Source organism: Psittacula echo, assembly GCF_963264785.1.
Source record: "Psittacula echo genome assembly, chromosome: 3".
Lineage (NCBI taxonomy): Eukaryota > Metazoa > Chordata > Aves > Psittaciformes > Psittacidae > Psittacula > Psittacula echo.
Window position 1 is genome coordinate 21,989,044 of NC_137736.1, and position 15,930 is coordinate 22,004,973.

Consider the following 15,930-nt stretch of genomic DNA (forward strand, 5'->3'; position numbering starts at 1 on the left):
CACAGGCAGCATGAAGCTAGGGTGGAGAGTGTGAGATTACCATATGGAACAGATCTGGGACTGAGCTTTAAAGGCACCAAGAGCAGCCCTTTCCAGGGATGCGGAAGTGACTGTGCAAAACCTGCTCTGTTTGGAGCCCCCAAAAGGTGATTGTTTGGAGTACAGGATTTGATCTGCTTTCTAGTCTTTGGGTTGCTCTCATCATATTGGCTAGAGCCTTCCCTCCTCAAGAATCAACTGATTGTTATTAGTGTTGTGTTGGGGTGAAACCTCCCCATGGACATGGGGACCTTCTGGTATTCTCCCACCACTGCAGGAAGTACAAGCTCCACTGCTGGGTCCCATCACATGGCTCTCTACCTTAAAGCATATGTGCAATTTTTAGTCCTATCCCAGTAGTGAGTCATGGCTGAAAAACGGGAGCAGAAGTCTAATTGTTATTACTGGCAAGAGCAAGGGGCCTGGACTGGGGCACTGGGAGCAGAGGAGGGAGATCTAGAAGTGTTCAAGGATGGTGCTTTTGAGCAACCTGATGTAGTGGGAGGTGTCCCTGCCCGTGGCGGGGGTTGGAACTACATGAGCCTTAAAGTCCCTTCCACCCCAAACCGTTCTATGTTCCGTTCTATGATCTGTCTAGGCCAGTTTACTCCCACCTTGTTTCCTCCTCGGTTCAGCTCTTTGTGTTTGAAGGTAGGGAGGAGCAGTCAGGACTGAGGTGGGACACTTTCCATTCTGCCTCTGCGGGGTCTCCGAGCAGTGCCCCGCCGAGCGTGGTGGCTCTCCCGGCGGGACGCCCGGCTACAGAGGCCTCGCAGCTCCGGCAGGCAGCATCTGCGGGCACGGCGGGCGGCTCCCCCTCCCGCCGGCCCGGCTACCGCGGATCCGGGCCCGGCTCCCCACAGCAGCCAGCCGTGCAGCGCCGCTCCGGCAGGGGGCAGCCGCGGGCCGCGCCGCCTGCCGAGGCCGGGCTGGGAGCAGGTGGAGCGCGGTGAGGCGCGGGCTGCCTCGCAGTGCCGAGCTGCAGGCTCCGTTACTGTCCGTGCCCCGTCTTTATCCCCTTCTAGAACATAAGAGGTTTTAATCATCCTCGTTTGCCTTTATTTCTGTCTGTCCCATGGCACTGTCCTGAGCCCGGTACTGGGTGGGTACAGTGGATATTTCCCACTGGCACACTGCGTCTGGGCAGCCACAGTGGCTGTTGTGAGGTGGAAAGTGAGGATACATGGGACAAGGATGGCTGGGACATGTACATAGCAACACAAAAAGGAGGTTTTAGGTGGAGGTGAGAAGCAGGGGAGGCCTGACTGCAGTAATGTTGTGTGGCTGTCACAGTTGTGTGGTGTTTGATGCTTGAAGCCAGCGGGGGAAACTCTCTCCTGCAGGAAGGAGGTACAGACCCATTTGAATAACCTCTCCCAGGATGCCGCTGCCAACAATGTCTTGTTCGAGTGAAAGGTGGTTTTGAGAGGGGTTTCATCCTGCACCCCATTCAGCTTGACTTAAGTTTTGTTTTCTTTTGTCATAAAGAACAAACATAAGGATATAATACTTTCCACGTGAAATAAAAGTGTAGATGTGGTGTTGGGAGGGACTAGATTCAAAAACTCTGTCAGCAAATTGGGGAAATGGTGTGGAAGAAACAGGAGGCAGTTGAATGAGGGTAAGTGGAAGGTCGTCCACTTGAGCAGCAATATGAACTCCTCAAGTACAGAGGAGGGAGTGATGGGTTAAGTAGCAATTCTTCAGAAAAAGGATCAAAAGCTGAACACGAGTCAGCTATGTCATGGTGTTGAGGTGATGGAAAATAGGTTGGGGGGAGATGTGGGGTAATTAGATCCAGCCTGGCAGAGAGAACAAGCCAAAAATCGAGAAACCATTACCTACCCGGGAAGCCTGAAAGAACTGAAATTCTCTAACCCAAAGGAGGAGAGAACTGAAGTCTTTAAGCACATAAAAGGACATAATTGTTGCTCCTTGTCTGGGATGGGGAAGAGAGAAAAAAAAAAAAGTAAAAAGAAGGCTTAAGTCACAGCAGGAAAGACTCAATTTAGATGTTAGGAAAAACTTTCTAATGACAGGGATAATAAAGAATGGACTGCCTGGGGAGTGGAGAGCTTTAAGATCAAGTTAAGCAACATCTGTCAGGGGTGTCCGAGGTTTAGGTGATCCTGCCTTGGGTTAGCAGGATGGACTGGTCTGACCTTTCAAAGTCCCTTTCAGCCTTAATTTTTCAGTGGTTCTGTGGGCCAACATTAATCCTCTTAATGGTATTTAAACAGTCAGCAGCTTCTCATAAGTAACTGCTAGCAAGTCTCTTCTCTTGCCTGTGGTTTAAAATTAACTTAATTTCCATGCATCACTTTCACCCTCCAGCTCCCAAGTCCTGCACAGTCAACCAGCAGCTGAGTTCCTTGACTGCTTGTCAGTATCTTCCTTGCAGCTCTGTAGCCATCCACAAAGAAAAAGAAGGGATAGAAATGTTGCATATGGGTGGCTTTGTCACGCATGTCGGGGTGACCTCCTTTTCTGCTGCATATGGGTGACGGTGGCCTCCTTTTCTGCATTTGTACATAGAAGACATGGTCCTCCTTCTGTGATATCTGGATCTCATGTGTGGTTATTTCTTTTTGTGTGCTCTAGGGACCTGCCTTTCTATGTTAATTGCAGCTTTCTGAGGGAGCTGCTTGTGCCCTGCCTCTAGCAAAGACTGGCCTGTTTCAGAAAGGAGTCAGGTCATGCCATGGGTCTTCACTGTTGGTTTGTCACAGGTCAAGGCTTGAGTGTCCAAGCCCAAATATTGCATAATGTGTGCAGCACAACAACATTAATTAATACTTTAATACAATGTATTTAATACATCATCCACAAGTGGAGAAGCTGGCCCTCAGTCTGGGGGTGTATTCTTCCACTCCTTGAAACTACTAATGAAAGTGAGTTAAGTTTTTCACTTGCCAACAACAGAATACAAGGGGGACAAAAAGCCAGACCGTGATGTGCAGTATCTGCAATCCTTGTCTAGCGTCCTTGGAAAACAGGAGAGCCGGTGTGGCAGTGTCTGCAAACTTCTTAGTTATTTGCTTAAAACAGGAAATTTCCATAGCTGGGAAGAACTGTTCCTAATGAAAGAGGAACCCACTGTGTAGGAGTCCTCACCTTTGGCAAATAACTTATTACCAGGCACTGAGCTGCACCTGTGGATTGAGACTGTGGTGATGCTGCTCACTCAGTGTGACCATGAAAACTAGGTGGGTATGGCACCAAGAGGATCACTGACCCCACATCACAGCTAGGAGATCAGGATAGAGGAGACACCTATAAATAAAAACCAGGTTATCCGAAGTCAGGAAAACATGAGGCTTCCAAACCTTCTTTGCATTCTCCTTAGCTATTTACCCAAAACAGAAAAGATGATAGCTGAGGAAAATCCTCCCTAATTCGAGAGGGAACCACAAGTATCTTACTTGCCTACAGAGAAGCAGTCACAATTTCTCTCACTAATGTTCTCCAGTGGTTTTAATCAGCCAAGATAATTGTGGGCAAGATACACAGGTCTTCACATTTGCTTTTGTTAACTGAGCAAGCTCTATCCTACCTCTGTGTGATGGGTAAGTATTAAGAACATTATTTTATATGTGGGAGTAACATATAAAGAAACACAGGGTCTTTCACTCTCAGCCCTGAGCTCCTTCTTCCAGACCATGCTGGCAGCTCTGAGATCGGGGGGGGTTGTTATTTTTACGCGTAATAAAACACCACCTGAAGGCAGCTGAAGCCCTACCTTCGAGCAGCATTGACACGCTCATGACTTCATTTACAGCTATTTCACTTTGCCTCTCTTGATGCAGGGAATGAGAGTTTCAGGTGCGCTCCCATTTTAAAAAACCACTGTGAAATGTGCATGTTAAAGTTGGTTGTGTTTTTGTGGAGCCTATATCCCAAGCTATACAGTAGCTGCTTTGTGCACAAATTGCACAAAGTCACAGTTCCACTCCAGTGAAAACATGTTTATCAGAACCACGACAGTATGAATCTGACTCATTAAATAAGACCTCAAAATTTTTAAGGGTATGTTAGAAATAATACAAATACAGCAAGCTTGTCAAGCCCTTACAAGGTAAGGGTGAAGCAAGCTTACTCTTTAATTGTTGAAAACTGGGAGAGGTCTTTTGGAAGTGCTATAAAAATCGTAAGTTTTCTTAAGACATTCTGAACACTTGCTGTATCCCACAGGATTCGGGAGAAGGATGAGATTAGCCACCCAAATGTAAGTTTATTTGAATGAAGCAATTTATCTAAAGTGCAGTGGAATATTTCAAGATAAGAGGAAATTGGGTTCTTTTATTTTGCACAGTCACCACCACCTGGGGAACTCAGGTCCAGCGACATTTGAGCATCCTGCGTTTGGGCATTGCAAACTCAGAAGTTTCCCATCTGAAGAGTGTTGCCAGCTGCAGCAAGCTTGATCTGTGCTTAGTGCCAGAGCTGGAGCCAGATTCCATGCTAACACAGTATGGCTGCAGGCCTTTTCGGTGTTTTTACTCTGTGGAGTTTTTATGAGACCATATCTGTCAAACGTATGTGTGAAGATAAATCAAACAAGCACAGCCACGGCTATTAAATAAATGTGAAATCCGAGTGGCTTCTACCAGCCCTCAGTCCCTCCCCCTCAGCTGCTGTGCATACTGAGTGTTTTACAGACACAGCATGGTGAGGAATGGCTGGTTATGAGAAAGGGGAAGCAGTGGGGAGGCAGCTGCTAGGGAAGGGGGCGATTTCCTTGCAGGGGGAAGCAGAGAGCTATAACATAGGTTTGGGACTCATACTGCTGAAATATTTGGGTCTGAAAAGAGCCTGGTTTGGGTCTTGGTGACTTTTGAAGAAGGAGAAACAACAACTTCCATTAGGGATGTGATCAGACTGCTGTCATGGCATCCAAAGTGCACTGAACATAGGGACTCAGCAGAGGAGGCAAGAAAGTGCTGCATGCAGAAGTGTAATGAGGTACTCAGTCTCAGACCATGTCTGGGACTAATGCTGTGTGAGCATCACGAGGTTTCTGCTCCATGAATACCAAAGCATGAGAAGGACATCAAGCTTCTACATGCCTCACAGTGTGTCATCTTCTGGGAAATAAAATAATCTTGACCTGATCACTGCTCAGATTTAGCCCCTATTCCCTAAACTGTCTTTCCCCCAGGAGAAGGGTGGTCCTTCCAAGGTCAAGGTGGAGGTTACTGACAGGTCGGGGAGGGCAAGGTCAGTCTTGAAGCTGACTGTCTGTACCAAAGCTGTCCCACATAGGGAGAGGGCCTTGCAGTTTCCAAAGTCATCAATCTCCTCCCCACTTTCACCAGCTATTCACCTCTCCCAGTTTTAAGTGGAAGAAAATACAGCCAACCTCTTCAAGCCCTTGTGTCGCGCCTCTGGGAGCTGCATTCTTGCTCTCAAGTGCTCAGCCACCGAAACAGAATAGCCAATATATCACTCCCAGTGTCTTTATTTGGGGGTTGAAGTTGGATCAATGTATTTGAAGGCTACTGTAACCAGGAAATGAGTCTTCTGATTTCTGACAATGAGGCCACTTCTGCCACCAAAGAAACATTTGTCACTTCTCCCTGACTGCACTGGGGTTTTACCAAACACACTTATTTACCCCTACATGCAAGGAGAGCATCCTCGCAGAGGAGATGGGGACCCAACAGGAGTCAAAGTTAAGATATTGCATGGTAACAAAGTGCATGATGCTGGTGCCAATGGTGCAATAGGAGGGACAGCACTATACCATTCTGGACATGGCTCATAAGGCAGGAGTGGCACAAAGATTGTTGGACCTGGCTCCTGCGCTTGTGAAATCATTGAACCTCCATTGATTTTTAATGCTGATTGACACTAGAAGAGGATTTGACCCATAGGAATATAGTCTGCCGTGCACAGGTTGTCATGACGTCTCTTGGTCCTTCTGTGTATATCACCGGTGTTCAGCTGAATGAAAATAAATACTCAGAGATGGTTTTTTTGCCAGTAAATACATACAAGGAAAGAGAAGGCTAATGTACTTACAAGCGCATTTCTGCTGAGATGTTAAGGCGGTGCAAATTCTTAGTAGCAATAATTACCAATGCACATGAAACTACCATTGAACAAGTGATCTGTGAACACCCAAAAGGCCAGTAAAACACTTAGAAGAAACTTTCTTTGAAAGTTAATAATTTAGATTGCATTCTGTGGGCTCACAGGGCCAGGTTCCTTACTTAATATGCTGGCCCTGTTACTTTCAATGAAATCTAAATCAGCCAATTTACACAAGCTGAAAATCTTATAATAAGCTTTCTGTTGATCATCAGAGCCATTGTAATGTTAAACATTTAAGAGGCTAGCTTTTCATTGAGTGTTGGAGTTGGGTTTTTTTAAGATTGTTCTGTAGGTTCTGCTAATATATATATGCAGTTCCAAGTGATTCTGTTGCCACTTACCAGCTGAAATGCTGAGTCTGTACCATTATGTTACTGGAAAATAATTTGATTCTGATCCCAAATAACAGCACAATTCAGAGGTCCTGCAGCGCTTGGTTGTCAGGGCAGAGCATAGAGTGCAATTTGAGTTTAGAATGGGAACACAGAGGAAAAGGTGGTTGTGACAGATAGTGGCTATGTGCCTGCATCTTATCTGTGCGTATAGATACCTAACGACCCCTACTCTGCCATCCAAGGATGATATGTAGGTTTACAATATGTTTTACTCCTAAAACTGTGTTTCCCTATAGTACAATTCCATTCACAATGCAAGTTTTTGTGGAACAGACATAACACAGTGGGAACTTTCAGTTCTCTGGTCTTCAGTTTGCCCTACCTATCTCTCCTGGGGTCACCAGTCATTTTCTGTATAACCAGGATAAGAACCTTGTTAAGATCAGGTTAGAGATGCAGATTGGCTTTGACATTTACCATACTGTCGTTGTGAGGAAAAACCCTTGTGCTGGGATCTGTAACACGCTCTAAGGCAAAGGCAATGTTGCCTTGGGCACCAGACTTGAAGTCTTTCTCTTTGATTAGGGCCAGAGGAGACAGGCACAGGTTGCTGCTGAGGAAGCTGAGAGCAAATGCCAGTTTTCTGACCTCCCCAGGACAACGTTAGTCTGGACTGGCCCCTCCTGCTCTTCAGGCATGCAGCAAAAGCTGGGGAAGCACAACAAGATCAGTGATACCCGATGCAGGTAGGGGACCACGAGGGGAGTAAGTGGAAACAAGGCTCTGTGCAGACAGGAAAGGAAGTTTTGGGGGCAGACTGAGGAAGAGGGAAGGAGAAACATCCTAGCACTCCTCCCTGTCTCACTCAATACTCCTAACAAGGTCCTCCACTTACAATGGACCCAACCCAGCCCTCCTCCTCAGTCAGCATCCCCTACAAGAGGTGCTGACTACCCCCCAAATCTCTGTGCCCCCTCCAGATCACTGAGGCAGGATATATCTGTCATTCCTGACATCTGTCAAGCCTCTTCTTGAAGCTGTCCTCGTAGGGAGGCTTCACACGTGGATACTTTATGTATTGCTTCCATCTATTTGCTTTAATATTTTTGTAACATAGGTTAGAATCTTTCTTACTGCAGTTTAAGCCTGTTATTAGTTTTTAACCTCTCCATTTTGGGCAGGTAGAACTGACCAGTGCCTTTCTCCCCTTGGTGCAATTTTTCCTGAACTGAAAGACTCGTGCTTATCCTTGGTGTTCTTTTCTTAAGGCTAACCTTTACCAAATGTTTCAGATTTTCCTCCCAGATCATGTTCTCTAGACGTCTGATTATTATTCTTGTTTTCTTCTGGACTGTATCTAATTATCCCACATCTTTTTTTGGCTTTTCCAAGAGGATGGCACTGATGACAAACAGTTCAGTTTTCAATCTGCACTAAACCTCAGCTCCAGTAGTTCCATATCCATATTTGTACAGTCAGTTATTCCTCAGTGTGGAGTCTTGCATGGATTCCTACTGTGTCCTTTCTTTTTTTTTTTTTTCCCTGTTTCTTTAATTTGTTTTCTGTGGGGTTTTTTGGCTTCTTTTTTTTTTTTTGTTGTTTGTTCTGTTTTAGTTCTAATCCTGTCTTCGATGTATTTGCAGATCCTTCCAGCTTTGGGCACCCTGCACATTTAAGCATCTTTCTCCTAGTTCACAGTCCAAGTCACTGATAGACTGGAGTTAGAGACAGAAATCAGAACATCTCCATTCAGTAGGTTCCTGTATGTGGAGAATGAAGCCCTCTGTCTGCTCTGCAGTAGATAGACCACATATTCCTTGATGGTTTATGAGAATTTCAGGCAATACAGTGTCAAAAGACTTGCTCAAGTCAAGATACTGACATCTGCTTCTCCTTATTGGTCTACAAGATCTGTCTCCTTGTTTCAAAAGGAAATTAGATGGGTTTGTCAAGACTAGACTATGAAGCTAATATTGGTTGTTAGTCATCCCACTACATTCCAGTTCCTTACAAATAGCTTTTTTTCATGATGCATTCCAGAATTTTTCATGTAATTGAAATTTAATTCATTAGTCTATAATTCCCCAGCTCCTTTATTTTCAAAGACAATTTTTCTGATTTTGACTTTCCTTGCTTTTGCTATGCTTGTACAGTAATCCTCCGTAATCCAGCCTAAATTTCATTCTCTGTACATATATGTTCAAGGTCAACTGCAGCAGTCTAGTTCTTTTGTTCTTTTCTTGTACCCTTTTCCTTTCTGCACTGGTGTAGAGCTTGCTTGGGCAAACAGTTTCTTGCTGCCTTCCTGTCCCAGCAACTAGCTGGGTGCAAAACAATCCACAGTTACCACCAAAGCCTGGACTGTGTTTGAAATCTGCTAGTTGCTTCCTGGATGATGGTTCACAGGAGGCATGTCATGGTGACGAGGTCTACATCTGGTGATGTGTAGGCTACCCTAAGCTTGTGTTTTCTCCCTTAACTATATTAGCTGTAGCATTTCACCTGGTAGATGTTCTGAGCCACCCAACTCAGCACTGGTGCAACCTTGCAACCTTATTTGTTTCTTTTTTCTTCGGTCCTGTCAGAAGTGATTGGCATGAATGAGATGGCCACATCTTCAGCCATGCCCAGCAACTATCTGTTCCAGAATACTATGCAGGAGAGGGAAGGGATACTGAGCACCACTGGCAAACTAGATCCACCCCCTGCCATTAGTTTTCTTAGCTTTTGAAGTCAAGATTTGATCTGCATTACCACATTGCCATACTGGCAGTGAAGTCCTAATTCAAGCCATCTTTGGATAATGTTTGCTCAGGTGTAGTATCTTGGAAGTGAAATCATCGCTGCTTTTTCCCCAGAGAAAGATAGCCATTGTTTGCCACATTTAATTAAGTTTTCCCCTCTGTTCACACAGCCTCCCACATGCCGATCTGAAGTTAGTTTTATAGTTTCCTCTCAGCCTTCTCCTTTGATCCTAAAGTAGCTGTCACCTCAGTACCTACAGCCCTTCCTTTCTCACCTTGGCCAGCATAAAATGTGTTTGTGTGTTAATGGCTTTCTCCTCAGGGGCAGCTGACTCTTTTTACTAGTCAGCTGGATGCTAGATGAAATCATTCTCTCTGCTGGTTCAAGTATATCACATATATATATATATATATATCCCCTCCTGCATTTTTATGTTCCATCCCAACTTCATTCGTAGGAAATGATTCTGGTTTAGTTCATTTTGTTTTGGAAAGTGGATCCATTGCCAGGGGAATGTGAGAGATTTCCAGAGACAGGGTCCAAGTTTAGTGCAGGAAGGTGCTGCACAGACTTTGCCACACACAGCCTGCTGCTCCTCACTCCTGCACTGCAAGAGGCTATTCCCTCTTTAGTGCCTCCTCAGCACCAGCTACACTCAATCCAATGTGTCTTGTGTAAAGTCTCCGCTCTGGTCAGCTGTGCCTGTGACCTGCTGTCTCCACCTTACCTGAATTCTGTCGGCCAACATGCTCTATACCCAAACTAGAACCAAGGCTTGAACCCTCAGGTCTGTACACTGGGGAAAAATAACTGCTTTGATAACAGAGCCCTATTACAGCAACCAAAGCAGGGTAGGAGCAAGATTTAAGGTTCTAGTGAAGAAGGCTTAAAATAGCAAAAAATACCCCAACACAACCCCCCCCCCAAAAAAAAAAAACAAACCACCAAAAAAACCAACCAAACAAACAAAAAACCCCCACTTGACATAAGTAAATAACAAAAGAACCCTGTGGTACAAGACGTAAGTGCAATTAGTGCAATTAGTACCATTTTTAGATGTTTGTTGGGATAAAGTTCTGCAACAAAACTTATTAATAAAATGCTTCACCGCAAGTGTTGCTTCAATAGCATGACTCGGAAACCTCAATCTAACGACAGCTTGTTTGTTGTAGAGCCTAACTTGAATGCTGCATTCAGTTATGCCACAGGAGGTTAGATTGAAAATGCTCAATTAGTATGGTTAATTCAAATTATAAAGTAGACTGCACATTTTCTCTGGTGTGCCATCAAATCGATGCTCTTTAGCTCTGGTACTGGAATCAAGCAACAGGATCCGTCTCACAGGCATGGTGTATGAAGAGGGCTAATGGAGGAGAGGGCTGATTTGAGAAGGGCCTGGAAGAACAAGTCTAGAAGGGAGGAGTGACAGTGTGTGAAGTGAGATGTGTGCAGCTACATACAGGGACCTTAATCTGCCCCTCCTCTGCTCCTCAGAGGTGAAATCTTAAGCCACTGTAATTAGCGACAGATGCCGGCTGCTAGACCAGAGTTCTGCTCTGTCTCAGGAGAGGAAGGTGAAGAGGGCATAAAAGATGTGTGTTAGAGTGGTATGTGAGGAACTATTGCAGACTGCGCTCTCCAAAATGAACAAATGTGTTCTAGTGTTTGTGTTCTAGTGTTTGCTGTAGATTAACTTTTAATTAAAAAGTGCCCACATTTGTAAGGAAGAAGGTCTAGAGAAAAGTTCTGTGATTTTTACTCTTTTTTTTCTTCTTGGTTTATTACTATGTCAGTGAGCTTATTAAATCTTACTCGTACAGATAATTTTCAAATTTATGCTTACATTACGATCCAAAAGAATGAAGGAAAAAAATACCTTCATCCAAAAAAATGGCTGGCAGAGGATGAACAAAATGTCTGCTTTGGAAAAGAGCACTGTCTCTCCCTTTCTCATACGTGTGTACCTATACCCTTGCTGGGCAGATCACTGCTAATCAGGGTTTCTGAGAAGAGTTAAGGCCAAATCTGGAACAAGGGAAAACTCTGTCAGTAGAAACAGCTCAGCAGATGCACATTTATTACGTTCACTGCAGCAGCAAAGAAAACAAAACAAAAGAAAGCCATTTCTTGGTGCCTGTGTCTGATTTGCCTGCGATGACCTCTCTTTCCTTCGAGCCAAGTCCTTTCTTTCTGCAGATCTCCATGTATGGTTGGCATTCCACAATTAGGGAGGCATCAATAAATCATTGACAGACAAGCAAGGACTTCAGCCTTCCCTAGAGCTTGCACTTCTAAAAGTTCATCTCCAAGTGCTCCCTTTTAATTCCAAGCAGCAGTCAGGGTGCTTAGGGTTTGCGAGCAGGAACAGCATGGGCTGAATTTTGGCCAGGCTCTGAAAATGGAGTTGGAGGGGGTGGGGATGCAGATAATATTCAGTTGAACTGAACGCCGTTAGATATTGGACTGCACAGTGAGCCAAGAACTTGGGTGGTAGCTATTGTTGTGAATCACAGTCAAGAAATGTTGTTATTACATAGTGCTTTACAATGGGTTGAAGTCTGATACAAACAGTGGGGATCCAGCTCTGCAGAACATACAGACCAAAGAAAGGCTCATGAGGCAAAGGGACAGAAATGCATGTATGGAGAGAGTACAGTGTGGCAGAGAGGATACACTGTATGAAGCATCAGTGGCAGGGTTCAGTTGCAAAGATGGTTCCTGTGGACAGGACCTTTGCAGAGCTCCAACCTTGGACCTCACTCAAAACAAGGCTGCTTTTAAAGTTAGGTTATGTTGTCCAGCACTCTGTCCAGTTGGGTTATGAAAATCTGCGAGGATTTCACAATCATTCTGTAAAACCTGTTTCAGTGCTGAGACATCACAGAGCCATAGAATGGTTTGGGTTGGAAGGGATCTTAAAGCTCACCCAGTTCCAACCCCTGCCATGGGCAGGGACACCTTCCGCTAGACCAGGTTGCTCAAAGCCCCATCCATCCTGGCCTTGAACACTGCCAGGGATGGGGCAGCCACAGCTTCTCTGGGCAACCTGTGCCAGTGCCTCAGCACCCTCACAGTGAACAATTTCTTCCTTGTATCTAATCTCAGTCTACCTTCTTCCAATTTAAAGCCATTCCCCCTTGTCCTATCACTCTATTTCCTCTTAAGAAGTCCCTCTCCATATTTCTTATTGGTCCCTTTAGTTACTGTAAGCTGCTTTAACGTCTCCCCTGAGTCTTCTCCAGGCTGAACAAACATCCTCATAGACAGGTTTTTTTCCTTAGCTCCAATGAGCATTTCTCTTGTTGCAATTTGTGCCTATTGTTTCTTACTCTCTCACTGGCCTCCACCACGTGCAGTCTAGCTCTGTCTTCTCTTTAACCTCTTCAGATAACTGAAGACCTCAAGTAGATTCCCTGTTAGCCTTTTCTGCTCCAGGCTAAACAGGTCCCTTTCTCTCAGCTTCTCCTGATGGGCCCTCTGTAGCCTCCACATCTCTCAGTATGAAGTAATTTTCCTCTGCCCCTCTGTTTAGCCAGCAAGGTCTTTGGAATGGGTATCATTATTTAGTACATATATGGCAACCTGAGACCCCCTGGATCTCCCTGATAGGGTCTCACAGCTCAACTGCACACAAATAAATAATAGAGCACAAATGAACTTTGGAAATACACTGAGAATTTGGGGTGTGCAGAGAGGCCTGGCGAGGTGATGAGTTAGAGTGGGGGCACGTCAGCGATGTGGGTCGGGGGAGAGAGGGGCGGCCATGAGGGGTAAGAAGAGATAGTGAGGGGTCAGGGGAGAGCAGGAGTGGCCATGAGTGGTGAAGGGAGATCGTGAGAGGAGAGCAGGGATGGACATGAGGGAAGACCACAAAGGAAGAGGTGGGGCGGTTGTGAGGGGAAAGCAGGGGCGGCCATGAGGCATGAGGGGAGACCATGAGGGGACATGAGAGGTGGCCATGAGGGATGAGGGGAGATCATGACGGAACAGGAGGAACAGCCATGAGGGGTGAAGAGACATCGTGAGGTGAGAGCAGGAGCAGCCACAGGCTGTGAGGGTTAGCCATGAGGGGAGATCTTGAGGGGTGGCCATGAGAGGTGAGAGGAGGCAGCTATATAGCTATATAGTGTGGGCCGCTATGAGGGGGCAGATGAGGGGTGTCTGTGACTGGAGATTGTGAGAGGCAGCCATGAGGGGAGATCAGTTTGCCCTCAGTGACATGGTTTTGCGGTGGACTTGACAGTCCTGGGGTAACGGTTGGGCTCGATGATCTTAAAAGGTCTTTTCCAGCCTTGTTGATTCTATGGTTCTAGTAAAGCAAGGGTGGTGGATGATCACTTTATGGAAAACTTTCCTCTTGGGTAACCCCATTCCCTTGCTTTCTAGAAGTCAGAAAGGCGCTGTTAGTAAAGCTGCAGGTCCACTTTGAGAGCAGGACAGTGAAGGAGCACACCACTAAGTACTTGGTTGTGGTCTTGTAGACCATCTTCTGAAGGAAGATTCATTAGGCCTGAGCCGTCCCTGACAGGCATCTGTCCAGCCTCCACTTAAATGGTGCCTGAGAAGGAGAGTCTGCACTACCCCTCATCAGCTCCAAAGCCTCTCTATTACTGCTTTGTTGTCCTAAATCTCTGCTGCAAATTGACCCCAGTTCTCCCCATGCTCCCCCCTTGGACTCTGTACTCTTTAGGACAAGCCCTTATGTATTGAGAGACCATTATGTTCCCTCTCAGTTTTCTCTTCTCCAGACTAAACAAACCCGATTCTTTCAATCTGCCCTCACAGATTATTTTCTGAAGCTTTTATCGTGCTTGCTTCTTGCACCTTGGAGCGCTCCCCAGTTTGTTTACCCAGTTTGGAGAGTGCTGTGCCCAGCATCCCCAGCTGAGGCATCCCCAGGGCCAAATTCAGCACAGTCATTTTCTCCTATGCCTGGCCTATCAATCTGTCATTAATGGATCCCCTCAAGGGACTTGCCTGTTTTGAAACAGCATGGTAGTGTTGACTAATTTTTTGTCTGCGATCCCGGGAGCCTTTCCTGAAGCGGTGCCCTTTATCCAATTAGTCCTCATCTTGCATTGAGTTCCAACACCTCGCTGTGGTGTTTTGCACCCACTCTTGTGTGATTTCCATCCTGCTGATTTGAGAACAATTCTCCAATTTATCTCTATTGTTTTGAAATCTGCTGGTGCCTTCCCTCCACACACCCCACATGTCTGCAACTCCTCGCAGGTCAGTGGTGTATGTACATGAATGTTGTCCTGATTTATCCGCAATCTCCTTGGTGTTGTGGTCCCTATTTTATCTATTCTTGTGGTCAGGCAAGCTGTTGAACCAAACGGGTCCCAGGGCAGAGCCCTGTTTGCAGCAAATGCAGTCGCTAACCTGTTGGGACAGTGTTACAGTGAATTGCACACCTGCCTGTGGGATGATTTCATGCACCACAGGTTCCTGGTTGTTTATGAGGCTGATTTCCAGCACACTGGAGGACGTGGGGTATTGTTGGGCTGTGGTCTCTTCTGCTGGTCTTCTGGGAGCAGCACTGTTAAGTGATAAGCAAAGGATTGGTAAAATAAGCTACCTCGTAGTCCACAGCTGTGAAGAACTGAGCTGTGTAAAATATCCAGAGGGAACTTTCAGGCAGAAGGATGCACTGAAGGGTCAGGCAGACTTCCCTTTCTGCAGCTCCACAGATAGTTGAAATACCCTGGCCAGCTGGGGAGAGAAAGATTATCCCAGGGTGCATCCTCGGGACCTGAGGGCTCATGCAAGCCCTGATTCAGCCCCATAAGCTCTCAGCTGACTCCAGGGCCCCAGGAAGCACCATCCTCATGCCCCGGACCAGGGGTTTCCCCACGGGCTGAGCCCAGAGCAGGACCTGTCAGTACTGTGGGGGCTTCCCTGCACTCCCCTCCATGCCCGGCTGTCTCCAGGCCCCGGCTGCCAGGCTGGGATGTGGGTTAGCAGATTTTTTCCACGCTGTTTCTCCAGGATCCCTGACAGAGCCCATCAGAGCTGCCTTTTATCAGCACTGCACGCCTTAGTGAGCCTGTCGTGACTCACACACAATGTGCTCTGTGCTGGATTAATCCAGACGGCTTTCATGCTCAGGATGTGGGCGGCGGGTAGAGGGGGGGGCACGGGGACAGATGCAGGGCCAGTGAGAGCATGGAAGATGGGCAGAGAGGAGGACCCTGCAGTACTGAGGAGGACTTCATTTCAGGATGATCTGAAGGGGCAAAGAGAGAACAAGGGCACAAAAAAGAAAGGAGAAACAACAGGTGTGTGTGCTGCCTTCCAGCTTAAGATGCTTGTTGCTCCAACTGCAATCCGAGCCATGCTAGGGAGTCATGTAGAGGTTTTCAGCCCCATTGGTGAGTTATTTGTATGGCAGCACCCTTGGCTTTGCGTCGTCCCCATTCCTGGAAGTGCCAGGATTTGTGTCCAAAGGACCCAGAGGCAGGGGGCATCCCCTGCCACATCTTCAGTATCTCCAGCTCCCGGTGCACCTCGTGTTATTTCTGCCACCACATCATCCTCTCAGCCAACAGTGCCCTATCCCCAGCTTGCAGGGTCACAGGGTAGTAAGCAAGGTTTGGAAGATTTCCTGCAGCTCTGCTGTGCCAGACACCCAATTTGTCCAGCTGGGATCATGCCTACATGTTGCTGCAGGTACATGAGAATGTAGTTTGGTGTTCACCCAGTTAAAAGCTCTATC